Source organism: Lontra canadensis, unplaced genomic scaffold, assembly GCF_010015895.1.
Source record: "Lontra canadensis isolate GAN:19392208 unplaced genomic scaffold, GSC_riverotter_1.0 scaffold2, whole genome shotgun sequence".
Classification (NCBI taxonomy): Eukaryota; Metazoa; Chordata; class Mammalia; order Carnivora; family Mustelidae; genus Lontra; species Lontra canadensis.
In genome coordinates, this window is record NW_022630996.1 from 62,760,804 (window position 1) to 62,788,691 (window position 27,888).

The window sequence follows — 27,888 nt, forward strand, 5'->3', positions numbered from 1 at the left end:
GAAAATAAGGACGCATGGTACTAAAGAATAATGTCAACAGACAGAGTGTGTCATTTGAGTAAAGGAGAAGCCCAGTAGACCACAGGTCTTTGGGGAATGTGTTGGTGACTTCTCAGAAAGGGTCTGTTAGGTGGTTTAAGTAGGGACGGGATAACTCTTTCTGAAGAGGGACGAGGCAAGAGAGAGAGTAGCAAAATGTCAAGGTTTGTAGAGTAGCCAAGGAGGGGAGACTGAGTTCTAGGGAAAGAAGTCGGTTGGCAGGACTGTTTTTTCTGGAGCCCGGAGGACCAGAGTCATCTGTATGATGCAGCGTTGGCCTCTGCAACATTTCCCTGTTCGCTTTCTTCCCCTCGGTTCCTGTAGGCACTGCTGCACTCCAGACGCCAAGTTCATCATGCTCATGTGTCTGCAGTGGTTATCAGTGTGCCAAGCCATTCCCAGTGCAAGAGCTCAGGGCTCACACAATTCACTCACTTGCTCACGATCATATGTCTTCAAAGTGGTGAAACCAAGACGGGAGCCTAGGCATTCTGATTCCAAGTCTAGGGCCCTTTGCATCAAAAAGAATTCATAGTCATCTTAAACCTTTCATTCTCGACCCGAAAGAGGGTCCCATTTTTCTCCCAAGACCATCACAACCCTTCTGTTTGACCTGCAAGGACGTCCTCTAGTTGGCACTTATCTCTTAGTCCTATTTCCCAAAACGTTCTTAGCCATCCTCTCATGTCCCACCCAAAGCATGTCTTGGCTGATTCGTGAGGTCACCAAGTTCATTCTCACCTCTGCCTGTGTTCATGCTCCTCCCCTCTCTCAGAGACACATCCCTTCTTCCTCCGTCATTCCTCTGGTCCCTGTTCGAGACTTCGGCATTCTGTGATGGCTTCAGTGCACACTCTTTGGAGTGCCATACTGGCTCTTTCATCATGAAACAAGATTCCATCGTACATTCTCTTGAATTGTCCTCAAATTGTTACCCTGTGCAACAAAACACAAAGCAAATCACTGCAGACAGTTTGTATTTTCTTACCAACCCTTTCTTGTTATATAGGAGTTTTTCCAATTACCCTTAGCCTAACACTGAGCACATATCAGGTCCTCCATAAATACTTTTTTTTTTTAAGATTTTATTTATTTATTTGACAGACAGAGATTACAAGTAGGCGGAGAGGCAGGCAGAGAGAGAGGAGAAAGCAGGCTCCCTGTAGAGCAGAGAGCCAGACACCGGGCTCAATCCCAGGACCCTGTGATCATGACCTGAGCCGAAGGCAGAGGCTTTAAACCACTGAGCCACCCAAGCACCCCTTCCATAAATACTTGATGACACTGATGAAATATGGTAGAATCAGAATTAAAAGGAAATACAAAGTATGGAGACTTTGGAAGTTAGGATAAAATTGGGAATCAAGATAAAAGTCTATTGGACATGGTAGGAAATTTAATCGACAAAGCTATATGGCCAACTAGTTAAAAAGTTGCAGAGACAGAAATCAGCACCAGACCAAACCATGGTGTTTTTCTGTTCCCTCTATGATGGCCCTGGTTATCTGGCACTCTGCAAAACCAGGGAAGTGACTTCTAATCACTACTTAGCAAACAGGCTCACCCATGCTCGGAAATAATCAGTATTATCTGTAAATGAGGCTCACACTGTGTGTTCATGCAGCCAAAGTTATATTTAACATTTTATGAAATGAGACAAAAGATTTTTTTTGTGTGTGTGTTCAGTTCTAATTTAATGGGCACCTTGTTGGTGATGAGATATCAAGAAGACCATGCTGTCTCCTGGAGAGCTGAAAATGTGTGCAAATCAGGGGAGATACTCCCATCTATGCACAAGTAAGCGGGTCCTTTGCAGAACAACATGTAGGCAAATCCCAGTTCATATAACCCTGTACGTATTTCCAGGTTGAGATGATACTGATAAAAAGGAATGAAAAGAATGGTGTGGAAGATTTCCAAAACACAGACTGTAAAAAAGATGAACTTAATTTCACAGAGAGGAAAGGGGAAACATTCTTGTGCGTACAAGGCCTGCGAAGTGGAAGCAAATACTTTGTTGCATTGTACCTGGCAAGAGAAAGTGTGGTGGTGGTGGTAGTAATATTCCCATTTAATAATAGGAGATGGGTGGCTGGGCACTTACCTTAACTTGCCCTAAGTCATACGGCGAGTTACTGGCACAGCTAAAACCGGTGGTATTTTGGGAAATGTTTACATCATGAAACACTGAGGCTTTATGTTTTTCTCAATATATGCCAGTCCTCCTAGGTACTTCTTGGAAAACAATGAGTAGAAACTAAAATACATGCTTAAAATGCCCGCTTCATGAATATTGCAAATGACAGGACAACGAGCCTTCTTATTCCCCTACTGCAGGAAATCGGAGTATTAAAACAAAACAAAACAAAACAAAAAAGAAGAATCCTTAGCAGTATTTCTCGAGGGAGAATATAGACTTGCAGCCTGTGCCAGAATTCCACATTATTACCTGAATTCAGAGCTTATGGGTGTGTTTTGCCCACACCCTACATTTTTGGAAATACAGGCCCTGCCATTATGTAAGGTCCACTGAGATGATAACGTGACTCATCTCTTCACAACAGAGCCCTTCTTCTGATCCATTATATATACATATGTATACATATATATATATACACATATATATATACATATATATATAATTTAATATATATATATAAAATGTGCTCCCATGAGCCAAGCTGACTAGCTACCACCCAGACTGACACACATCTATTCATCTCTATGGCTGCCCACTCCCGTCGGTGGGAACCCTGACACAAGACAGAAGAATCTCTTGGAATGACCACTATACTTGTTTTAATCATCTACAGAACCATAAAATGGGGACGACTCAGAACAGAGGAGTAGCTGGTTTAAAATACAGTCTAATTTTCCTCTAAGACCTGAGCGCCCAGCACCCTTCTATATAGTATGGGCCTTTGTTGAGACTTATATTTCCCACCTGTATTTCTTTTTCCTTTTCCAGCAACAGTCTGTCTTTGTACCGGCTCCTAAATAACCATAAATTTTGTTCTTATAAACCTTAATGAATGCCTGGCCAAGATGCTGTAACTATTGGCTTCTACATTGGAGCCTAAATGGAAAGGAAAAAAAAAAAAAGTGTGCACAGTGAAAAAGTGGATAAAATGGAAAAAAGATCACAGCAAACCCAAAGTCGCCATTTGCCTTTAATGTGAAGGAGGCCTTGTTTTCACGGTGTGGCAGCTTTCAGGGGTTTTAATCTCCAAGTGGCTGATCAATTTAAGGTAAGTGGCAGGCGTTTGGCCTGGTTCCCAGGCTTGGCTTTGCTGCTCTGAGAAAAGAAAGGATTCAGTCAGACACACAGACAACAGGCATCATCTGCGGCTCCCACATTCCAAGCATTTTAACACAGATTAGGTTGGCATGATTCTACTGTTTACTGAAATCTCCTAGGTGTTGCATTTTTCCCTCTCCTTGCGCGGTTATCCAAGATGGTTTTCTCAGGTCAGGACCTTCATATGCCAAATAGCTTGCAGGGCTGTGAAGGGAGAAAGAAGAGCATGGGTCAAGACTCCCGATTAAAATGCTATTTCACTTGCTCCCTGCAAAATAGGAGACTTCACACAGCAGGTAACTGAGCGCTGAACTTTTTGCCTTAGGCGTACATCGAGACAGGAACTGTTTTACATGCATTCCTGAGGGGGGAAAAAAAACGGAGATAATTTCTTTAACAAGGACAAACTTAATTCAGCTAGAAATGCCCACTGGATTAACAGGGTGATTTGTAGTTATTTTCTCTTCAGATTTTATAAGCATGAGCCTTTCACATAGGTGGAGCGATATTGCAACCGATGCAGTCCATTTGTTAAATTAACATTTTCACATTATTCTTTACTTTTTCAAAGCAGTTAATGTTAAAAGAGCTCAGCAGATTCCTTGCCACTATCTTATTTTCTATTTTAGCAAAAGGGAGTTTTCTTAATTTATTTGACCTACATTAAATAAAATATGCATTCAGTTGATCTCATCAAAAAAATGTGTTAGTTGTCTTTCATGTGCTTTTGGCCATATTATGCCTTATGGAAATTCTATATTTTTAAATACATTTTCACAGTTTTTAAAAATACTTTATCTCACTTTAATATATTCAGCCCTTTTCCCTTAGTCATCCTCATGACAGAGTTCCTCATTTTTTTCCTAAGAAATTTTATTAAAATAAATAATATGTATTTTAAAAAATAATTTCCAGCTATTAAACTTTTCAAAAGCAGTGTCCAAATTATTATATTTAGCTATACCCAGATATGCCTTCTTAACATTAATAAATTTACATTGACAAAATTAACATTGTTGCAACTGAGTAATTATATTAAGACTGTGCCTGTGAGGGTAGCATTTATTCTCTGCATGTGTTCTAATTTCTGTTGTTATATATGCAAGCGTAGTCTTTAAAAAATCAATATAGGATTCCTCATTGATTAGAGAAAAAAAAGACATAAATGGGATGCCCAGAACTGCAGCAGCCATCTTGCAATCATGAAGAGAACCAGACCAAGAGACCAAGCTGGCATGCTGAGGGTGGCAGACAGGGAAAATGAAGAGAACATGGCTTCGATTATGTCACTGAGCCACAGAATCAATAATCCTGAAACCACCCAACTCAGGATTTCATCTTATATGAGAAAATAAATTCCCTTTCATTTACTCAGCAATATTTGTTGATCACCTACCATGTAGGGTGCTGTCCGTGCCCTGTTCTAGGAGCTTGAATTTCTCAGTGAACAAAATACATAAGGATCCTGCCCTTGTGGAACTAACATTCTAGCCAAGAGAGATAATAAACTAAAAAATAAATAAAGAAATAATATAGTATGTTAAGAAGTAGTAAGTGGATAAAATGTAAAAGTCAAGCATGGTAAAAAGGAGACAGGTGTTGAATAAAGTGAAGGTTGGTCAGCGTCACTGAGGAAGTGAGATTTGAACAAACACTTGAAGGAAATGAAGAAATTATTCTTTAAGCAAGTAAGAAGTAGGTTTTTTGGTTTTTAATTTTTCTTCTTTTTTTTTTTTAAAGATTTTATTTATTTACTTGACAGAGATCACAAGTAGGCATTGAGACAGGCAGAGGGTGGTGGTGCAGGCTCCCCGCTGAGCAGAGAGCCCGATGTGGAGCTCGATCCCAGGACCCTGAGATCATGACCTGAGCCGAAGGCAGAGGCTTTAACCCACTGAGTCACCCAGGTGCCCTTAATTTTTCTTCTTATTAAAAATCCTCTAAATAAGAAGGTGAGCAGAAAGAGACAGATATTTGGAATGTATGTGATGCCAGTTCCACTCAGTTCTTCCTAGTTCCTGTGAGCTAAAACATTTCTTTCTTTGTTTAAGTTTGAGTTGGGTTTCTGTCTCTTGCCACTGAAAGAGACAGACTAGTACATTTTAAGTTGGTCACAAATAAACTAGTTCTGGATCCATGGACAATAAGCCCAAATAGATACTGAGCCATAATTCCATCCTCTATATAATGAGCTTGATTTTCCACACTGGGGATGTCTAGGCATCCATAAGAATGTGACTTAGCAGTCCAGACAAAGTGGTATTGATGAAAGAAGAAATATAAGTCAGTGGAAGATAACAGAGAGCTTGGAAATAACTCCAATAAATGAAGTTAACTGATCTTTGACAAGGGAGCAAAGGCAATACAATAGAGAAAAGACAGTCTCTTCAACAAATGCTGCTGGAACAAGTGGACATCTGTATACAAGAAGAGTAAATCTAGACACAGACCTTATACCCTTTACAAAAATCAACAGAAAATGAATCATAGAGCTAAATATAGAACAAAAACTATAAAATTCCTAGAAGAGGCCATAGGAGAAAACCTACATGGCCTTGGGTATGTCTGTGGCTTTTTACAGAGTCATTACCCATGAAAAAAATCATGGCTGATGCGGACTTCATTAAATTTAAAAACTTCTGCTCTATGAGGGACAATGTCAAGAGAATGAGAAAACCAGCCACAGACTGGGAGAAAATATTTGCAAAACACACAACTGATAAAGAACTGTTATCCAAAAAAAAAAACCCAAACCCAAACCCAAAAAACCTCTTAAAAGTCAACAATAGGGGTGCCTGCCTGGCTCAGTGGGTTGAATGATCCCAGGGTCCTGGGATCGAGCCCCACATTGGACTTTCCGCTCGGCGGGGAGCCTGCTTCCTCCTCTCTCTCTCTCTGCCTGCCTCTCTGTCTACTTGTGATCTCTATCTGTCAAATAAATAAATAAAATCTTAAAAAAAAAAGTCAACAATAAGAAAACAAACAACCTATTTTTAAAATGAGCTAAGGGTACCTGAGTGGTTCAGTCAGTTAAGTGTCCACCTCATGGTTTCAGCTCAAAGAGTGATCTCAGGATTGTGAGATGGAGCCCCATGCTGGGCTCTCACTCACACATGCACATGCTCTCTCCCTCTCTCTCAAACAAACAATGAGCCAAAGACCCTAACAGACACCTTGCCAAAGAATATATATGGCTGAACAATGAACATATGAGAAGATGCTCCACAGCACGTGTCATCAAGAAGATGCAAATTAAAATAGCAATGAGCTTCCACACAACAATTAGAATGGTCAATATTCAGAATATGGATGATACCAAATGCTGGCAAAGATATGGAGCAACAGGAACTCTCAATCTTTGCTGGTGGGAATACAAAATAGTACAGCTATTTTGGAAAACAATCTAGTGATTTCATGCAAAACTAAGTATACTCTTGGAATATGATCCAGCTATCACAAAGGAATTGAAAACTTAAGACTACACAAAAACTTATACACAAATGTTCACAGAAACTTTGTTCATAACTGCCAAAACTTGGAAGCCACCAAGTTGTCTTTCAGTAGGTGAATGGTTAAATAAACTACAGTATGCCCAGTCAATGGAATATTATTGAGTGCTAAAAAGAAATGAAGAGACATGGAAGAACCTTCAATGCATATCACTGAGTGAAAGAAGTAAGTCTGAAAAGACTACACACTGTATGATTCCACCAATATAACATTCTGGAAAAGGCAAAACTATGGAAACAGTAAAAAGATCAGCAGTTGTCAGGAACTGGGAAAGAATGAAGAGGTGGAGCAAAGGGGATTTTTAGGGCAGTAAAACTTCAATGTGGCACTGTAACCGTTGATAAATAACATTACGCATTTGTCAGACCAAAAAGAAAGTGTACAACACTTTCACAAAGTGTTCACACTTTTCCACAATGATGAGCCCTTATGTAAACTATGGACTTTAGTTAATGATAATGTATTAATATTGGTTTATCAGTTGTAACAAATGAACCACACCAATGCATGATGTTAATAATAGGGGAATCTGGGGAGGGGAGAGAAATATATGGGAATCTCTGTTCTTTCTGCTCATGTTTCTGTAAACCTGAAACTTCTTTTTAAAAATAAAGTCTCTTGGGGGTGCCTGGTTGGCTCAGTTGGTAGAGCATGCAACTCTTGATCTTAGGGTTGCGAGTTCAAGCCCCAGCGTGAGTATAGAGATTACTTAAAAAAATAATTTCAAAAAATTAAGACTCTTTAAAAAAAAAAAGAAAAGCACTAAACATAATAGGAAAGATTGATCATTCAGACTCATTACAATTTAAAACCTCTGTTCATCATGGGATGCCTGGGTGGCTCAGTCAGTTGGGCATCTGACTCTTGATTTTAGTTCAGGTTATGATCTTGGGGTCATGGGATTGACCCGCGTGGGATTGAGCCCCACTGAACACAAAGTCTGCTTGTTCTCCCATTGCTCCTCCCCAACTCATTCACTCACTCTCTCTCTCTCAAATGAGTCAATGAAATCTTCTAAAAAAAAAATAAAACCTCTATTCATCAAAAGACACCATTAAGAGAATGAAAAGACAAGAAGCAATGTGGGAGAAGATATTTTGCATGGATAAATCACACAAAGAACTATTTCTAGGCCATATAAATATCTCTTATAAATCAATAAGAAAAAATGGACAGACTTAATTATTTTTAAGAAAGGATAAAAGATATGAATAGATTTCTTACAAAAAAGAATATCCAAATGGCCAATGACCATTAGAAGGTGCTCAACATCATTAGTTACCAGGAAAAGGCAAATTGAAAACAAAACAAGATAATCACACCCCAGAATGGCTATATTTTAAAAGGTTGACAATAGTGAGGATATAGACTGTGAGAAACTCTTAAAATGCTGTGGGACTGCAAATTGGCAAAACTACTTTGGGAATTTTGTTGCCAGTAAAGTTAAGCATACACCCACTCTATAACTCAGCAATTCAGCCCCTAGGAGTAAATGCAAAAGAAATGCCTACATATGAGCACAAAAACATAGTTACAAAAATATTATTAGTATTTATTCTTAATAGAATCAAGGGGCATCTAGGTGGCTCAGTTGGTTAAGCATCTGCCTTCGACTCAGGTCAGGTTCTCCGTGTCCTGTGATGGAGTGGGGCATCAAGCTCCCTGCTTGGCAGGGAGTCTGCTTCTCCCTCTCCCTCTGCCTGCCACTCCCCCTGCTTGTTCTCTCTCTCTCTCTCTCTCTCTCTGTCAAATTAAATAAAATCTTCCAAAAAAAAAATAGAATCAAACTAGAAGCCACACAAATGTCGATTAACAATGGAATGGATAAATAAAGTATATGCATAATGCAATACTGTACATCTGTGAAGAAAACTATTTGTATGCGTAGCAACATGGTTGAATTTTTAAAATGTAACATTTAGCAACAAAAAGTGTACCTACTATATAATCCGGTTTATTTAAAGTTCAAAAATAGGCAAAACTAATTTATGGCAAGAGAAATCTGTGCAGTGGTTACCTTTGGAGGATGAGAGCACAAAGTAGACCTTTGTAATGTTAGTAATGAGCAATATCTTGTTTTCTGTGATAATCAAGCTATAAACTTAAGATTTGTGCCCTTTCCAGTCGGTATATTAAATTTAAATAAGTAAAACTAAAAATATATGGTTACCTAAATCAACCAAACATAAATTAAAGCCATGAGCCATAAAAATTCCTAGTTTACATTTAATCCTATCATTATAATAAAGAGAATTATTTCTTCTATATAACCACTCAGATGGGGTCACCATATGTGAATCTTGAAACTAACATGTAATAATCTTTAATTTCTAAGACTCCAAGCTGTCATTCCTGGCTCCAAGGTAAATGGCAAGAACCTCCTCATACTAAAATTCACTCTTACTGTAGACACTCCAATATCACTCTGATGCCCAACAAATTATTAATAATAATAGCTAATATTTTAGGGACTCTTACTACGGGCCAGTACCATACTGAGTGCTGGATATGCATATATTTGCGTACTTAAGTCTGCTATTAATCCTGAGAGATAGGTATTACTAAGCTACTTTACAGATGAAAAAATAGCTTGAGAAAATGTAATAAATGCTCTTCAGGTCATTGAATCAGTAAATATCCTTAGTTACATTTTTTTTTAAGATTTTATTTATTCATTTGACAGAGAGAGAGAGAAAGAAAGGCAGAAGGAGAAGCCGACTCCCAGCTGAGCAGGGAGCCCGATGCAGTACTCCATCCCAGGACCCTGGGGATCATGACCTGAGTCTAAGGCAGATGCTTAACCCACTGAGCCCCCCACAGGCGCCCTATCCTTAGTTACATCCAAAAGCAACCAAAAGTTTGGTTTAAGCATTTAAAGGTCATTGTGTAACTCCCAGAATTGCCAGCATGGTGAGTTGAGGCCTCTGCAATAAAAAACAGTGTCCCAAATCAAGTCACAGAAAGTTAATGCCCAGCCTGGGACAATGTGATCCACTCTGCCAACCAGGAACCCAGACACAGCCATCAACAGAACCACCGCTGCTCTGCCGGAACTCTCTGGGACCTCTGCCACTGTTGCACCAACGAGGATGACTCTTAGTTTCCACTGCACCGATCCCATTAAGGGCACACAATTCATGCTGAAGGGCGAAAAAGAATGATATGTGCACAATTCTGAAATGAGAAATCCAAGGGTGGCGAGCAGGGATTTGAACCCAGTGGGCTTGGCCTCAGCACCCGGGTTCTCATCTACTAAGTTAGGCTGCCTGCAGATATGTGATATTACTTTACCATTTGAAGAACCAGGTGAGGCAAGCAAGTCTAAAAACACCCCACAACTCTTCACGCCACCATATCATGTCCATCAGAAAGCTTCAACAATTTCTTGCTTGAATAATTTAGAAAGACAGAATAAAAGTACTCATGTAAATTGGGCTTCCAAAATCACCAACTGCTTTAATAAAGGCAAGTATAGAAGGCCTGGTATGACAGCTCAAGAGCCACCATGTGGGGCCATGTGGCCACATGCTGACTCAGATGGGTGGTGAAAGGGGGGCCACTAATGAATCACTAAGACCACATCCTGCCCCTCCCTCAGTTTTTCCCCTGGAAGCTGCCCATCAGTCTTCCTGCTGAGATCTCCACCCAGGCATGAGGCTCAGGTATTTGCAGCAAATGTCTGTGAGGCTCAGAAGTCCCATTTTCCAGGAACATTTGGCCCTGGTTCTTTCAGTGGTTGTGTGAAGTCGCCTATGACTAAGTGTGAAACCGATAGTCTGTGCATGAGGACTCCGGGCTCAATTCTTGTCATTTCGTATTTCTCACTATGTTGTGGTGGGCACAACAGAACATCTAACATCACATACCCTCGCCTTTGACAAAGTTTTTGAGCTTATTTAAGCTAAAAGGAAAGTCATAATGTGAACACGTGATGCTAACTAGATAATGACTTGGGAAAAATGTGTTCTTCCTGAAAATTGTGCCGTGGATACATTTTCATTATAGCTAAAGACCAAGCAGGCATTTCATCCTGCTCTGATTCATCTTAGAAAAATGTGTGGTAAGTAATTCAAAATTCTCCCCCGTTTACTCTCAAGTAAAGAACAAGAGAAAAAGTCTTCTTCTTTTCTTTTCTTTTTTTTTTTTTGGTAAAGGCAATTTGGTAAAATTAGTATCTGTTGGGGCTTTTTTTGGTTTTGTTTTGTTTGGGGTTTTTTTTGGCTTCCAGTGAAGACAGGAGTAGGAGTAGGATTACAAAGGCTGAGGTAGCCAGTATATGGAGGAATTTGAATGTGGAGGAGTCTGACCTTTATTCTGTAGGCAGGAAGTAATTCATACCGGTCTTTTTCATCTAATTTATTTTTAACAATTTTTAAGTCAAATACAACAAACAGAAAAGTAAATTTAATTTAGAAAATGATAAGGCAAATCTGTTGCAACCACTACAGGTGACAGGTTTGAGGTAGTGGCTAATGCTGGGGTTGACCCTCCAACAATGCTGGGTGTCGGGTACTGACCACCTTTCCTCAAACCCCCACTCCCCGCACAGCCAAAAATCCAAGTATGACTTTTGACTCCCCCAAATGTTAATTACTAATAACCTACTGTTGACCAGAAGCCTTACCATTAACAGTCAATTAACACCTATTTTGTATGTTATCGGATTATATAGTGTATGCTTACAACAAAGTAAGCTAGAGAAAAGAAAATCATAAGGAAAACACATTATAGGAATGTACTGTATTGAAAAACATCCACATATAAGAGGACCCATGAAGTTCAAACCTGTGTTGTTCAAGCGTCAATGATACTATGGTGGTAATCATTTTGCAATGTATAAGTATATTGAATCAACCCATTGTACCCTTTAAACTATACAGTGTTACACATTAGTTATATCTCAGTAAAGCTGGGGGAGAAGAGAAATAGGAGACTGCCAGCTCCTCAGAAAGTACCCTAGTGGCATTTTTAAAAATTATGATAATAGAGACAAAGCATACAGCATGTATGTTCAGCTTAACATGTTATCCTCATCAAGGTCAAAAAGTCCAAGATCAGCAGCATCCCAGAAGTCTCCTGAATTCACGTCCCTAATCACAACTCCCTTCTTCACTGAGCTGAGGAAATCTCTACCCTAACATCTGGAATTGTCATTTATTTCATTTTTCCTTATGATTTTACTACCTACCTATGCATCTCTAAATAACACACTTTAATTTAGCTTTTCTTGAATTTTGTTTAAATGGAATCATACTGTATTTTCTTTGATCTTTACTTCTTTTGCCCAAGAATATTTTTTGAGAATCATCCATGTCAGTGTTTGTAATCTATAGTCCATTCACTTTCTTTATTGTAAATATCCCATAATATATCACAAATTGTTTATCCATGCTATGTTAGACATTTGGGTCGTTTCCAGCTTGAGGCTGTTACAAATAATGCTGTGGTATGTGTGTGTGTGTGTGTGTGTGTGTACGCGCGCGCACGCATGCACGTGTGTGTAAGAGAAAAAAAAAGAGGATTAGGAAGATCTATCTAGCAGTAGTGTGTAAGTTGAACTCAGATACAGAGAGAAGGATCAGAGAATTCAGCTGGGCTCATCAGTCATACAAGACTAACACTGGAAGTTGGTGATTAACAGAAGGAATAAGACAATTGATTCATGGCAATAGTTCACCAAGGAAAAGTTATACTTATTTAAAATTTTCATGGGTACTTCTACATTTCCTTTTTAAAGGCTTTATCCAAAAAAAAAAAAAAAGTCTTTAGCAATGTATACTCTCACCAAAGGATTGTGTATGAATGAGAATGCCCGTTCTTCTGCATTTTTGCCAACTTTAGATATTATCTACCTTTTTAAACATTTGCCAAGGGGCACCTGGGTGTCTCAGTTAGTTAAGCAACTGACTCTTAATTTTGACTCATGATCTCAGGGTCATGAAATCAGACCCCTTGTCAGGCTGCATGTTCAGTGTGGAGCCTGCTTGAGATTCTTTCTCTCTCTCTTTCCCTCTGCCTCTCCCACGGCTCACATGCCCCCCCACACATTCTGTCTCTCTCTCTCTCTCTCATAAATAAATAATCTTTAAAAAATGTTTGCCAAAATTACCAGGGAAATTTAAAATTTTATTTTTTTAATTTTGAAAATTCAAATCATTTTACCTTTTATTTTCTTAGTTCTTAGTGAGTTTAAGCATTTTCTTACATTTTTCCATCAGACTATCATATTTTATATATGAATTTCCTATTCATATCTTTTGCCCATATTTCTATCAGCTGCACCCTGGCTTTCTTTTTGATTTGGGGGAACTCAATAAATTTTGAATATTAATATTTTATTATCTATATTGTAAATATATTTACCTATCTGTTGTCTTTTGTTTACAGTGTCTTTTGCTATCCATAAATTTTTAATCTTTGATGTGTCAACTTGGCTAGGCTATAGTATCCAGTTATTCGATCAAATGCTAATCTTGGTTTTGCTGTAAACGTAGTTTGCAAATGTAAGTAAAACCCCTACTCTTTAGGTAAAGTGCATTATCTTGAATAATCTGGGTGAGCCTGATTCAATCAGCTGAAAAGCCTGAGAAATAGAACAGAAGCTTTTCCAAAAGAAGATATAGTTCCAAACTACCTACAATTCTTGCTTCGTGAGGACCTGCCCTGCTCATTTCAGACTTCCTTAATCAGCCCCAATATCACATCAATCTATCTATCTATCTAATATTTTTATTTACTTATTTATTTTCCTTATTGGCTCTGCTTCTCAGGTTGAACCCTGACTGATACAGTATAGTATTTTTACCTAGTCTACCATTCTTCTCATTTGTAGCATCCAGGTTTCCTGTCTTGCTGAGGTAGCTTTTATACAAAGATGTATGCAAATCATGTTCATGCAACATTGACAGTAATGGCTAAAAACTGAAAAGTTCTCCTTCATTCCCCTTTACTGAACTTTCTCCATCCAAAGACACCTATTGTCAATAAGATGGGGATATATTTGTCCAGCCTACATTTTATTTTATTTTATTTTATTTTATTTTATTTTATTTTATTTACATTCAATTAATTAACATACAGTGTATTATCAGTGTTAGAAGTAAAGTTCAGTGATTCATCTGTTGTATATAATACACAGTGCTCATTACATCTTTGCCCTCCCTAATACATATCACCCAGTTACCCCATCCAGCCACCTCCCTCCCCTCCAGCAACCCTCAGTTTGTTTCCTATGGTCAAGAATCTCTTATGGTTTTTCTCCCTTTCTGATTTCATCGTGTTTTATCTTTCCATTCCTTCCTCTATGCTCCTCTATTTTGTTTCTTAAATTCCACCGATGAGTGAAATCATATGATAATTGTCTTTTTCTGATTGACTTATTTCACTCAGCATAATACCCTCTAGTTCTATCCATGTCATTGCAAAATTTCATTTTTGATGGCTGCATAGTATTCCTGTGTGTGTGTGTGTGTGTGTGTGTGTGTGTGTGTGTGTGTGTACCACATCTTCTTTATCCATTCATCTGTCAATGAACACCTGGGCTCTTTCTAGTTTGGCTATTGTGAACATTGCTGCTATAAACATTGGGGTGCAGGTGTCCTTTTGGATCACTATATTTGTATCTTTGTGGTAAATACCCAGTAGCGCAATTGCTGGGTCATAGGGTAGCTCTGTTTTTAACTTTTTAAGGAACCTCCATACTATTTTCCCAGCCTACTTTTTTTTTTTTTAAGATTTTATTTATTTGACAGACAGAGATCACAAGTAGGCAGAGAGATAGGCAGAGACAGAGAGAGGAGGAAGCAGGCTCCTCGCTGAGCGGAGAGCCCGATGCGGGGCTCGATCCCAGCACCCCGGGACCATGACCCGAGCCGAAGGCAGAGGCCTTAACCCACTGAGCCACCCAGGTGCCCCACCCAGCCTACTTTTTATGTAAAAAACTAAAAGCCGTGTGTGTGTGTGTGTGTGTGTGTGTGTGTGTGTAAAAGTCTCTAAGTGAACAGAAAATCATACTCCAATCTAGTGACAATAATTATCTGTAAAAGGGGAAGGGTTGGTAGAGAGAAGTGAAAGAGGACTTTCAGAGCTTTTGTACTTTTGATTGTCTAAATCGTATACAATGAGAATCTATTTGTATTTAATTTGGGTGATTTTTTTAATGATCTTAACCATTTTTAAGTACAGTTCAGTGCTGTTAAATACATAGGGTAATGATTTTAAAGGGTAAAAAAAAAAAAACTTTACAAAAGTTATCAACAATGACTGCAAGATTTCAAAGTTCAGAGACCAGGAAATTACTCCATTGAGATAAATAAATATGCCAAAAGCAAGCTGGTTTATTGCAAGCATTACCAACTTCAAAGCCTTTAAATACCTGGCTTAACTGCGGAATAGAAGAAATACACAGAATATAAATATATAAACATAAATGTAAAAATATAAAAATTGCAGAATAAAAAGTTTGAATGTGGTGTCTGTCTAGAGAGCACACTCTTGGCCTAAATTTCAAAAGCCTATATACCTACAGGCCAAATTTGGCTTATTAGTCAAATATATATCACCCTGGCAACTGTATAAGAAAAAGTGACCATATAAAGGTAGAAAACACAGAAGCAGTAAAAATGAATGTTACTCTAAAAAAAAAAATCAAAGTACTCACAAAATAAAAGGATGTAAAATATAAAAACATATACCTAATAATGTGGGGAGGAGAGGAGTAAAGAATGGGTTCAAACTCAATGACCATCAAATTAATATAGACTGCTATATGCAGGAGGGGTTATGTACAACCTAATAGTAACCATATATACAAAGAATAAAGAGAAAGAAATCCAAATATATCACTAAAGAAAATCAGCAAACCATGAAAGAGAGAAAAACAAGAAGGGATCAGAGAAAATCTTTGGAAACAACAAACAAAACAAATAACAAATGACAATAAATACATATCTTATCAGTTAATTACTTTGAATGTAAATGGACTACATGCTTCAATCAAAAGACACAGCATGACAATATGGATAAAAAAAGACCCATCTATATGCAGCCTACAAGACACTCATTTTAGACCTAAAGACACCTGCAGATTGAACGTGAGAGGATGGAGAACACCTATCATGCAAATGGCAAAAGAAAGCCAGAGTAACAATACTTATATTCGATAAAATAAATTTTAAAACAAAGACTGTAACAAAAGAAAAAGAAAGACACTATATAATAATAATCAAGGCACTCTAACAAGATTTAACAATTTTAAATATTTATGCACCCTATGTTGGGTTAATAACAAACATAAGGAACATAAGGAACTAATTGATAATAATATAATAATATAATAATAATAATAATAAAATAATAGTATGAGACTTTAGCATCCCATACTAAATTAACAAAAAATTAACTAATACTAAATTAAACAAAAAAATCAACACTGAAACAATGGCTTTGAATGACATACTGGACCAGATGGATTTAACAGATATATTCAGAACATTCCATCCTAAAACAACAGAATACACATTCTTTTCCAGTACACATGAAATGTTCTCCAGAACAGATCACATATTAGCCCACAAAAAAAACAAAAACAAAAAACCTTAACACATTTAAGAAGATCAAAGTTATGCCATGCATCTTTTCTGATCATCAACCCTAGGAAATTAGGATACAATCACACACAAAAAATCTGGAAAGATTACAAATGCATGAAGGTTAAATCACCTGCTACTAAACAAGGACTGGGCCAGCCAGAAAATAAAAGAAGAAATAAAAAATTACGTGGAAACAATCAAAATGAAAACACAACAGTCCCAAACCTTTGGGATAAAGCAAAAGTGATTCTAAGAGGAAAATATATTGAATACAGGTCTACGTTAAGAAGAGAAAAAAAATCTCAAATAAATAAACTAATCTTACTCCTAAAGGAGCTGGAAAAAGAACAACAAAACCTAAAGCCACCAAGAGGAAAGAAATAGTAAGGATTAGAGCAGAAATAAATGATATCAAAACTAAAAAAAATTAAAAATAAAACAGATCAATGAAACCAGGAGCTGGTTCTTTGAAAAAATATCACTAAGATTGATAAATCTCTAACCAGACTTATCAAGAAAAAAAGAGAAAAGATCAAAAAAATAAAATCACAAATGAGAGAGGAGAAATAACAACCAACACAACAGAAATACAATTATAAGAAAATACTGTGAAAAACTATATGCCAACTAATTGGACAACCTGGAAAAAATGGATAAATTCCTAGAAATATATTAATTACCAAAACTGAAACAGAAAAAAATAGAAAATTTTAACAGACTAATAATCAGTAAAGATATTGAATCAGTAATCAAAAAAACTGCCAACAAACAAAAGTCCGGGACCAGATGGTTTCACAGGAAAATTCTACCAAACATTTAAAGAAGAGTTAATACCTATTCTTCTCAAACTATTCCAAAAAGTAGGAACGGAAGGAAACTTCTAAATTCATTCTGTGAGCCCAGCATTACCCTGATACCCAAAACCAGTTAAAGACATGACTAAAAAAAGAGAACTACAGGCCAATACCCCTGATGAACATAGATGCAAAAATCCTCAACAAAGTACTAACAAAACAAATTCAACAACACATTTAAAAAAAAAAAAAATCACTCCTGGGTGGCTCAGTCTGTTAAGTGTCTGACTCATGATTTTGGCTCAGGTCATGATCTCGGGGTAGTAGGATCAAACATACAGTGAGGAGTCTGCATGAGATTCTCTCTCCTTCTCCCTTTGCCCCCCTCCCCTGGCTCATGCTCTCTCTCTCTCAAATAAATAAATAAACATTCACCATGATCAAGTAGGATTTATTCCTAGGTTGCCAGAGTGGTTCAATATTTGCAAATCAATCAACGTCATACACCACATTAATAAAAGAAAGTGTTAAGAACCGTATGATCATTTAAATAGTTGAGAAAAAACATTTGACGAAGTGCAACAGCCGTTCATGATAAACCTTCAACAAAGTAGGTTTAGAAGGAACATACCTCAACATAATAAAGGTCATATATGAAAAACCCACAACTAGTATTATCCTTAATGGGGAAAAACAGAGCTTTTCCCCCAAGGTCAGGAACAAGACAATGATGTCCACTGTCGTCACTTTTATTCAGCATAGTACTGGAAGTCCTAGATGCAGCATCAAACAACAAAATAAATAGAAGGCATCCAAAATTGGCAAGGAAGAATTAAAACTTTCGCTTTTTGCATAATGACCACATAACAAATGTAGAAAATCCTAATGACTCCACCAAAAAACTGCTAGAACTGATAAACGATTCAGTAAAGCCACAGGATACAAAATCAGTGTACAGAAATCTGTTGCATTTCTATACATCAAATGAAGGAGCAGAAAGAGAAATTAAGAAAACAACCCCATTTACAATTTCACCAAAAATAGTAGTATCTTATTAGTAATAAACCTACCAAAGGGGTGAGGGATCTGTACTCTAAAAACTATAGAACACTGATGACAGAAATTGAAGACAACAAAAAGAAATGGAAAGACATTCCACGCTCATAGATTGGAAGAACAAATATTGCTAAAATGTCTATACTACCCAAAGTGATCTGCACATTTAATGCAATGCAATTTTTCACAGAACTAGAACAAACAATTCTAAAATGGAATCACAAAAGACCCCGAATAGCCAAAGAAATCTTGGAGGAAAAAAAAAAAGCAAAGCTGTAGGCATCACAAAAAAACAGCTCTATCTGGGGCACCTGGGTGGCTCAGTCATTAAGCGTCTGCTTTCCGCTCAGGTCTTGATCCCAGGGTCCTGTGATAGAGGCCCCACATCAGGCTTCCTGCTTGGCGGGAAGCCTGTGTCTCCCTCTCCCACTCCCCCTGCTTGTGTTCCCTCTCTTGCTCTCTCTCTCTCTCTTTCTCTCTCTGTCAAATAAATAAATAAATAAATACAGCTCCATCTACTATAGCATCAAAAGAATAAAACACTTAGAAATAAACTTAACAAAGGAAATGTAAAACTTGTATTGAGGAAACTATGAAACATCATGAAACAATAGACAATGTAAATAAATGAAAAGATGTGTATTTTTCATGGATTAGATACAATGGATACACTCATGTTCATTGGCAATACTCCCCAAGTTGACTTACAGAATCAGTTCAATCTTTATCAAAACCCCAAGTGGCTTCTTCACAGATATTAAAAAACTGATCTGAAATTCATAAGGAAGTCCTAGCAACCCAGAACAGCAAAAAAAAAATCTTGATGTAGAACAAAGTTGGACGACTCACACTCCCCAATTTTAAAACTTACTATAAAGCTATAATAATAAAATAAGGATGATGTTGGCATAAAGACAGACATTTAGATCAATGGAATAGCATTTAGAGTCCAAAAATAAAACCTTGCGTTCACAGTCAATTAATTGTCAATACAGTTCAGTGGGAGAAAGAACAATGTTTGCAATAAATGGGTCTGGGACAACTGGATATCCATATGCAAAGTAATAAAGTTGGACTTTTGCCTCATATTGTATAAAAAATTAACTCAAAATAGACTTTTAAAAAACTAAATATAAGGCTAAAACTATAAAATTCTTTATCAAAAAGGCCTAAATTTTCATGACCTTAGAGAAGACCGTGGTTTCTTAGGTTTGAAACCAAAAGCACAAGCAATAACAGAAAATAAAAATAGATAAGTTGAATTACATCAAAATGAAAAACTTTTGTGTTGCAAAAGTTACCATCAAAAAAAGTGAAAAGAAAACCCACAAAATGAGAGAAAATATTTGCAAATTGTATACCTGTTAAGGGACTTACTATACCTAGAATATATAAAGAACTCTTACAACTCAATAATAATATAACTTAATTTTAAAATGTGCAAAATATCTGAATAGATATTTCTCCATAGACTATATACAAATGGCCCATAAGCACTTGAAAAAATGTTCAACATCATCAGCCATGATAAATAAAACTCAAAACCACAATGAGGTACCACTTTACAACCCACTAGATTAGCTATAATCAAAAAGACAGACAACAGCAACTGTTGTGGGGATGTGGGAAAACTGGAAGTCTCATAATTGCCAGTGACAGTCTAAAATGGTGTACCTATTTTTAAAAACAGAATGGCAGGGACGCCTGGGTGACTCAGTAGGTTAAGCATCTTCCTTCAGCTCGGATCATGATCCCAGAGTCCTGAAATGGAGTCTGGTTTCAGGCTCCTTGCTCAGTGGGGAGACCAGTTCTCCATCTGCCTGCTGCTCCCCCTGCTTGTGCTCGCTCTCTCTGACATGTAAGAATGTAAAATCTTAAAAAAAAAAAAAGAAAGAAAAAAGAAAAAGAAAAGAAAAGAAAAAAGAAAAACAGATCAGCAGCTCCTCAAAATGTTAAACATAGAGTTACCATGTAATCCAACATTCCACACCTTGGTATACGTTCAAGAGAAATGAAAACATATGTCCATAAAAACTTACGTGGGAATGTTCATAGCAGCACTATTCGTAACAACTAACAAGTGAAAACAACCCAAATGTCCATTGACTGATGAATGGATAAATGAAATGTAGTATATACAAGTGATGGAATATTATTCGGCAGTAAAAAGGGATAAAGTAATGATCCATGTAAAACACAGATGACCTCTGAAAACGCTATATGAAAGAAGCCCGACACAAAAGACCAGGTATTATATGATTCCGTTTATCTGAAATGTCCATAATAGGCAAATTTATAAAAACAGAAAAGAAATTAGTGATTGCCTAGGACTGGGGGGGTAGGTGGTAGGTGACCAATTGGTTCAGATTTTTGGGGGAGATGATGAAAATGTTCTGGAATTAGTAGTATTGGCTGCACAATTCTATGAATACACTGAAAACCATTGCATTGTACACTTTAAAGAGGTGTCGTATATAGATATAAATTACATCTCAATAAAGTGTTTTTTTTTAAAGTGTTTGTTTTTTAAAACACAATAAATTAAGTTAAATTAAAGACCTGATGGTAGTCATATCCATACAGAGAGTGGGATGAGATAACTTTAAAGGGGTACTGCCCTATAGTTGGGTAGGTGGGAACTGGTTAACTCTTACATCCAAGTCTTATATATAAACTCCAAGATTTCTGAATTTTCTTCTACAGTGCCCTAACTGCAAATTGAGCTCAATATTATACAATTTAGAACAACCAAAGTGTTGGACACACTAGAGTTTAGGCACACTAGAAGACTAAATAAGATTCATACCTAAAAAATCAAGGTTGCAGGGTGCCTGGGTGGCTTAGTCAAGCATCTGATCCTTGGTTCCCACTCAGGTCGTGATCTCAGGGTCCTGAATGAGATGGAGCCCTTGTGATGGGCTCTTGTTCCACGCGGGACTCTGCTTGTCCCTCTCCTTCCCCCTCTCCCCTATCTCCCCTCACTTATATGTGCACGCGCATACTTGATCTCTTGCTTGCTCTCACTCTTTCAAATTAATTAATTAACAATAATAATAATTTAAAAAATCAAGGTTGGGTGGACTTTCGGACAGAGGTACCAGACAAGTTCAAAGGCAAAAAAGAAGTCTCAGACAGTGTCAGCGTGTGGATAGCTGTATCTGCAAGCCTCACGTAGTTTCTACCTTTACTTCCCATTGAAAAGACCATGGGTCAGTTGTAATGACGGTGCGCCTACTGTATGCCATACACAGTGCCAGGTGCTGGAGACAAAATAACGAGTAAAGCAAGTTCTCTGCTTCTGAGCTTAAACAGAAGCAAATAGTTACATTAAAGTAATAGCTATGTGCTCCAGTGGAGGTCTGGACTAAGAGCTATGGGAGCAGAGAAAAGGGAACAGTTAACTTTGTGACAGTAAAGCGGAGAGAGCTTCCTGGGTCAGTGACCTTCCAGCTAGGTCTTGGAGAATGAACAAAAAAAATGCCTGCAATGCCCTCTTGGCATTTTTTTCTCTGCATATAAAATCTTGTTATGCTATTGAGCCTATATATAAATATATATATATATATTTATATATATATATATCCTTATCTATATCTACATCTATATCTATATATAGATATTCTTATCTAAAAATGAAGCAGAATTAAATAAATACCTAAAAGGCACTAAATATGCTATAAAGCTATTCAGAAAACAAGACATGGGTATGTGGTTTGAGACATTTATGGGCAATCTTTATTCTGCATTTATATAAGAACACAGTTCGTTAAGAAAATAATCAATCGTCAACCATAATTTTTCCACTAATAGTTAAAAACTTTCTGTTCTATTTTCCTTTATCAAACAATAGACTCATTTCTGAATGAAAGTCTAAGCTGAATCACAGAATCATTTAACTATAAGTCTAGAGATGATGACTCTACTATGTAGTCTGGGCATCTTGACTTTAGTCCCTGCTGGGTTTAATTACTCCTGATTTAAAATCTTTCCTTTCTTCAAATAGTTTAGAAGGATTTTCCACCACTTCCCTTGATAATCTGTCTTTGTCACCTACGGTCTCACATGTCATCTGTTAAGCGAAACAAAGTGGAGTTTTAATGTGTAATTACTAGTAAAAACAAACTGGCAACCCAAAAGAATACTAGCATGGGACTTTTCAAAAGCTTGAATTTCTCTGACCTAGAATTTTATCAGCAAATGTCCCCCAAATATTTTGCTGCATCTCTGAATAAGCCAAGTGCTTATATCTTAATATGATTTGTCAAGCAATTTCAACAATACCCTACTCTTTGATTTCCAGGATGACCATCTCCTCCTTTGATAAAATTGAATTTTTTTCTGTCAGTTTAGTGGGAAAGGGGCAAAAATATGATAACAGGATGAAAAGTTTTCTTTCAGGAAATAGTAAGAAACTACCCTCTTGTAGAAGAGCGTTTTCTTGCCTTCCATCCTTGGACTTGGCTGCTAATGTTTTAGGAATAGACAAGTATGCTCTCTCACCGCCTATGCCTGGTTATACCCCCAAATTAGCCAAATAGATTTACTACTTATATTTGTAAGTTCCCTTTGGTTGTTGTTGTTGGTGGTTTTTTTTTTTTGTAATTAACAGTGTTATATATGGTTTTGTTAAAACTATGTTTGCCAGTCAAAGGTATGACTTTAATTTCAACTTTTTTCTACCAATTTTCTTTTAGTTCTTGCTTTAATTTCTTTAAATTCAATGTTTCAGTCGCCCCTTCCCACCCCAAGGGGATTGGCTTTGGCATTCTTAAAAAACAAAACAAAAACCTTGATTATGATTGAAACACAGGATGAACTTTGAAGATATCCAAAGGTATTTAGAAATGTTTTTCCCAATATAATTTGGCCACAAAACAGGGGAGCAGAACAATCTTGAACTTAAATTAGTACTGAATGCTTACAGACCTTCTACTGGTGGCAAATAATTGTTTCAGGGGAGGACAACTGAGTCCCTGGTTTTATGTGAGTGGTTTCTTAACAGGCACAAAAGCAGAATGTTATTTTTCTCAAATAAAAGGTTAATTGCAGTCTGAGAATTCAACAGAGAACTGGGGAGGTGGCCCAATTAGGTGTCAGCAGTCCTCTGTCCTCCCTCACACCAGCTCTGCCCAACACCCCAGACTCAGCCACTAGCCAGCACTAATCTAACCACTTCCCAGAAGCCTTTGTGACAAGAGCCTTGAAACCAGAGCCTCTCCCAGAGTAAATCCTGACCAAGATATCAGTCCATCCTGGCCAACTCCTTCCAGAGATACTGGAGATAGACTCTCCCCCTGAGTCCCTGGTTCCTTAGAAGTGTGGTCAGTCCCTACCTTGGTGACTCCTTTCAAAGAGAATTCACCCTGGGCCCTTACTATTTCCAAAGTCTGTGGAAAGTTCATGATGTCTTGTGGTGGGACCAAGCTTGAGAAACAGTCAATCTTGATCAGGTAAACCCCTGCTGAATAGTGTCAGAGCACCTCAATTCACCATTCATTCTTTAGGCAAGTTTATGGGTGGCCAATCCAGCCATGCAGACGTGAATTGACTTTTGGCAACTCTGCCAGCTGTAAGGAACCTGTGAGAAAGCAACACAGCATAGTGACCACAGGCTTGAGCTCTGGACCAAATTGCATGATTTTGGACAAGTGACATAATCCCTCTGTGGCTTAGTACCTTCATTCATAAAATGGGGATAATTATAATACCTTGTAGGCAATTTCAAAGAATGAATGAGTTAACACGTCTGAAAGTGTTTAGAATAGTGCCCAAAACATGGTAAATGCCACATAAATATTTGCTATTGTTATTTTTGAGCATGGCCAACAGACTGAGGTATGTAAAAATCAGTATGATATATATTTTTTAAAGATTTTATTTATTTATTTGACAGGCAGAGATCACAAGTAGGCAGAGAGGCAGGCAGATAGAGAGAGAGGTAGAAGCATGCTCCCTGCTGAGCAGAGAGCCTGATGCGGGGCTCAATCCCAGGACCCTGGGATCATGACCTGAGCTGAAGGCAGAGGCTTTAACCCACTGAACCACCCAGGTGCCCCAGTATGATATAATTTTTAAAAAATGAAATTGTACTTCAATAGGCTTCAGCTTTGATTGGATTTCTTATATATAGCATGGAGATACATTTTTAATTACTATTCAAGAGCAACCATTCAAATACTTCTTGAATTGGTCCTCACAGAAGATTATTCCAGGAGACATTAATTAGGTGTGCCAGACAACAAAATTAGTTGTGCAGCAAACAAATTTGTTTGTTCACCCATTAAACAAAATTTAATTGATTTCTTGACTCCAGGATTTCTTAGTCTTTCATGCGATATGTACATTACAAAACACAGGAGAAAGATTTGGTATGCAAGGTTTACCAAGTGTAAGTGAATGCAGAGTCCTTTGTTCTTAGAGTTCTCATACATCCACTAGCTCCCCCAAACTGTGTTCCAGAGGGAATGCTAGTGGATGCTACTTGGCAGCTGACAAAAAGACTATTACGTCAAGTAACATTTAAGTCCTGTCTTCCTAATTCTTAATTGGTATGAATAAATTATATCACACTGAAAAAAAAATATTCACAGGGTGGAAACCAATGAACAGTTTCCAGATTTGGAGTTTTCAAAAACCAGTAAAATTAATAGGTTTCCACTCTTTTATCTTACCAAAAAAGATCATTTAGATAAATTGTCTTTTATTATTACCATTGTTTCATAAAAGAATCAGTTTTAACAACCAAAAATTGAAGGAATAATATAATTTAAGGGTAAAGAACTATTATTAAAATTGAATATATTCAGCCATTATTGAATTGAAATAATAATTATTAATATTATTACAAAATTCATTACATTATTTGCATTTTTGTCACTTTGCCTCAAATCAGGGAACATTTCTTCTCTGTTATTTGGGAATCACTGATATATACAGCAGCTTATGGAGCTTGTCAAATTAAACCCATGTATTCCAGATTCGTTTTATTTTGCAAAATATTTCTTCTTACTTATTGGCCCCATTGGTCACTACCATGGAGTCCTGCATGTCTGGTGGACTATCACCCATATGTCTGGATATTATTATTCAGAGAGATGGTGCTTTTGTCTTGCTGGTATGTTAAGAACACTGTGGTGGTGGGAGGAGAAATGGACCCTACAAACACATCTTCATGTCTCTCGGGGCATTTTGTCCAAACTTACAACCATATCTTCTAGAAATCCCTTCTGTAATATAGGAACACCCTCTCTTTTCTCAGAATGTGCACCACCTTGTCTCAATTAAGTCATAGTTCTCCCATAAGGAGGCTATACTTCTGCTGTCTTTCACGTAGAAGTTACACATTTCCCACACTCTGTCCAGGTTCAAAGGAGGGAGCAATGTCTTCCTCATTCCCTAGTGCAATTTCCAGACCCTTCTTGCTCTTTTATACAAAAATTGCCTGAAACACTTTCTTCTCACATTTCAGAAGATTCCTCTTCTCATTTTTTTTTTTCCCTCTCTCCTGCTTTTCAGACTCCTTCATAAGATCCTTTCTTTACCATCCATCCAAATATGGCATTCCTTGCTTTGGTCTGTGACCCTGCTCTTTCTCACTTTATATTCTTTCCCTAAGATTTCTCAGTCAGTCCCATAGGATCGATGATCATCTATTTACTAATGAATCTCAGATTTTTATTTCTTGTCTAAAACTCTCTTCTGGGCTTCAGACCTGTATATCCTGCTCTTCGTCCTCCCCCTACATTACTCACAGGCTCCACAAATTGAACGTGTTCATAACTCACCTCATTCTCTTCTCCTGACACCTGTGTTTCCTAGCCCAGACACTGTTCCGTCAGTCATCCAGCCAACGCTGAAAATGAAGGGACATTTTTACTCTTCTTTTTCCTTCACCTTCCCCATCCCTCAAAGCCCAAATCCCATTTCTCCTTGAGATCAGTAATATCTACTTTCTAAGCATCTCTCGAAAACTACCATTTTCTTTTTTACCTGCATCACTAGGACTCTAGTCTCACCCCTTCAGTATTTTTTTCTGCACTTCAGAGTGAGCTTTCTGATTACAGCATCCCCAGGCCTGAAACCCTTTTTTAACCTGAAAGCAAGGTCCTTCCTGATCTGGCTGCCCCTTGCTTCTGCAGCCTGCACTGTCTCTCCTCTTATACCCAGTGACCTTCGGGGTCTTAAAGGAGCCATGCCCTCCTGGGACTCTAGGCCTTTGCACATGTTTTTTTTTTTTTTAGTATATGTGCTGCCGAAGCGAGCACAGGCCTTTGCACATGTTACTCCCTTTTCAGAAACACTTCTCCCCACCATACACAGATACCATTTACCCCACACCTCCCTTTGCTTGGCTCATTTTTCCCTCTGACTTCAGGCCTAGCTTGGATTATCTCTTCCTACGTAAAGATTTCTCAGATGCCTCAACTCAGTATTGGCGTAGGAGCCCCTTCTCTGCGCTCTTAATTGTGTACTGTCCTTTCCCTCCTGTAGAATTTCCTACAAAAACAATTGTTATTTGTTGAGTTGTCTACCTCCCCTTCCAAACTATAAGCTCATGAAGACACAGACAATGTTGTTTCTATTAACTGTCATATTTCTTGAGCTTTGCACTTGGCCAGCTCCTAATAAGCACTCAATAATATCTTAAAAAAAAAAAAAGAATTAGTGCATTTGATGATGGTTTTCTAAATTAAGTGTTCTTATTAATGGATGTATCACTTAGGTCCCAAGAGGAAATAACACACTCAAAATAGTTTGATTTGGGGACAAGTGACTTACATAGGGATTATGTACAAGTGTGGGGTATGCAAACTTGTAGTAACGATTCAGTAACTCGGGCTCTTGCCACCCTTAGCCCAGAAGCAGTTGAAGACCAGGAAGGAGAGAGAGTCATATAGAGATGGTCACTTGACAGGAGCATTGGCCTTTGGTTAAGAGACAGAGCCAGCTTGAAGCTACTGGAATCAACCAGAGAAACAGAACTAGTAGGAGATCAACAGTAAGGCCTTTAGTGCAAGGAATTGGCATATGTAACTGTGGAGACTAGCAAGGCCAGGCCAAAATGTGCTAATAGGCCTTCGGGAGGGGCAGGCTGAAACTCTCAGACACAGGATGAACCTCCTGTCCATAGACAGAATTTGGTCTTCTGGGAAGCCTCACTTCTGCTCTTAAGGGCTCAAGTGACTGAGTCAGGCCTGCCCAAATGACCTAGGAGAATCTTCCTTACAGAGAGTCAATTAATTATAGACTTCAGTCATATCTAAAAAATACTCTCACAGCAATACCTAAGTTCATGTTTGATTAAATGACTGAGAAATTCAGCTAAATGGACACATAAAACTGACCATCTCAGCCAACTTGAAGGAAGGGAGCCAGGGAAGGCACATCCTGTCCTCACTCTCCAGGCTCTCCATTGGCCAAGCCCTATTGGTTCTCAAGTCAGAAGGCAGAACCTATTGATGGAATCCTGACCAGTCACTGGATTCCTCACACCTCCTGGAGTGCTAGACTGGGAGAGGGAACCAAGCTCCAGATGGCGCTCTGTGGGTGCAGTGTGAGATTTCTCACAAAAAAAAAAAAAAAAAAAAAAAAAGTGAATGAG

At 37.8% G+C, this 27,888-nt stretch overlaps 1 long non-coding RNA gene across 1 annotated transcript; it reads right to left on the reverse strand.

The window, feature by feature from the left end:
* Window positions 1-3,191: 3,191 nt before the first annotated feature.
* Window positions 3,192-27,864, reverse strand: LOC116878019. The gene is made up of 3 exons (XR_004384758.1): window positions 27,632-27,864; window positions 26,072-26,139; window positions 3,192-3,541 (listed from the first exon to the last, which is right to left on the reverse strand). It is a non-coding gene; the product is annotated as an uncharacterized LOC116878019 (long non-coding RNA).
* Window positions 27,865-27,888: the final 24 nt, after the last annotated feature.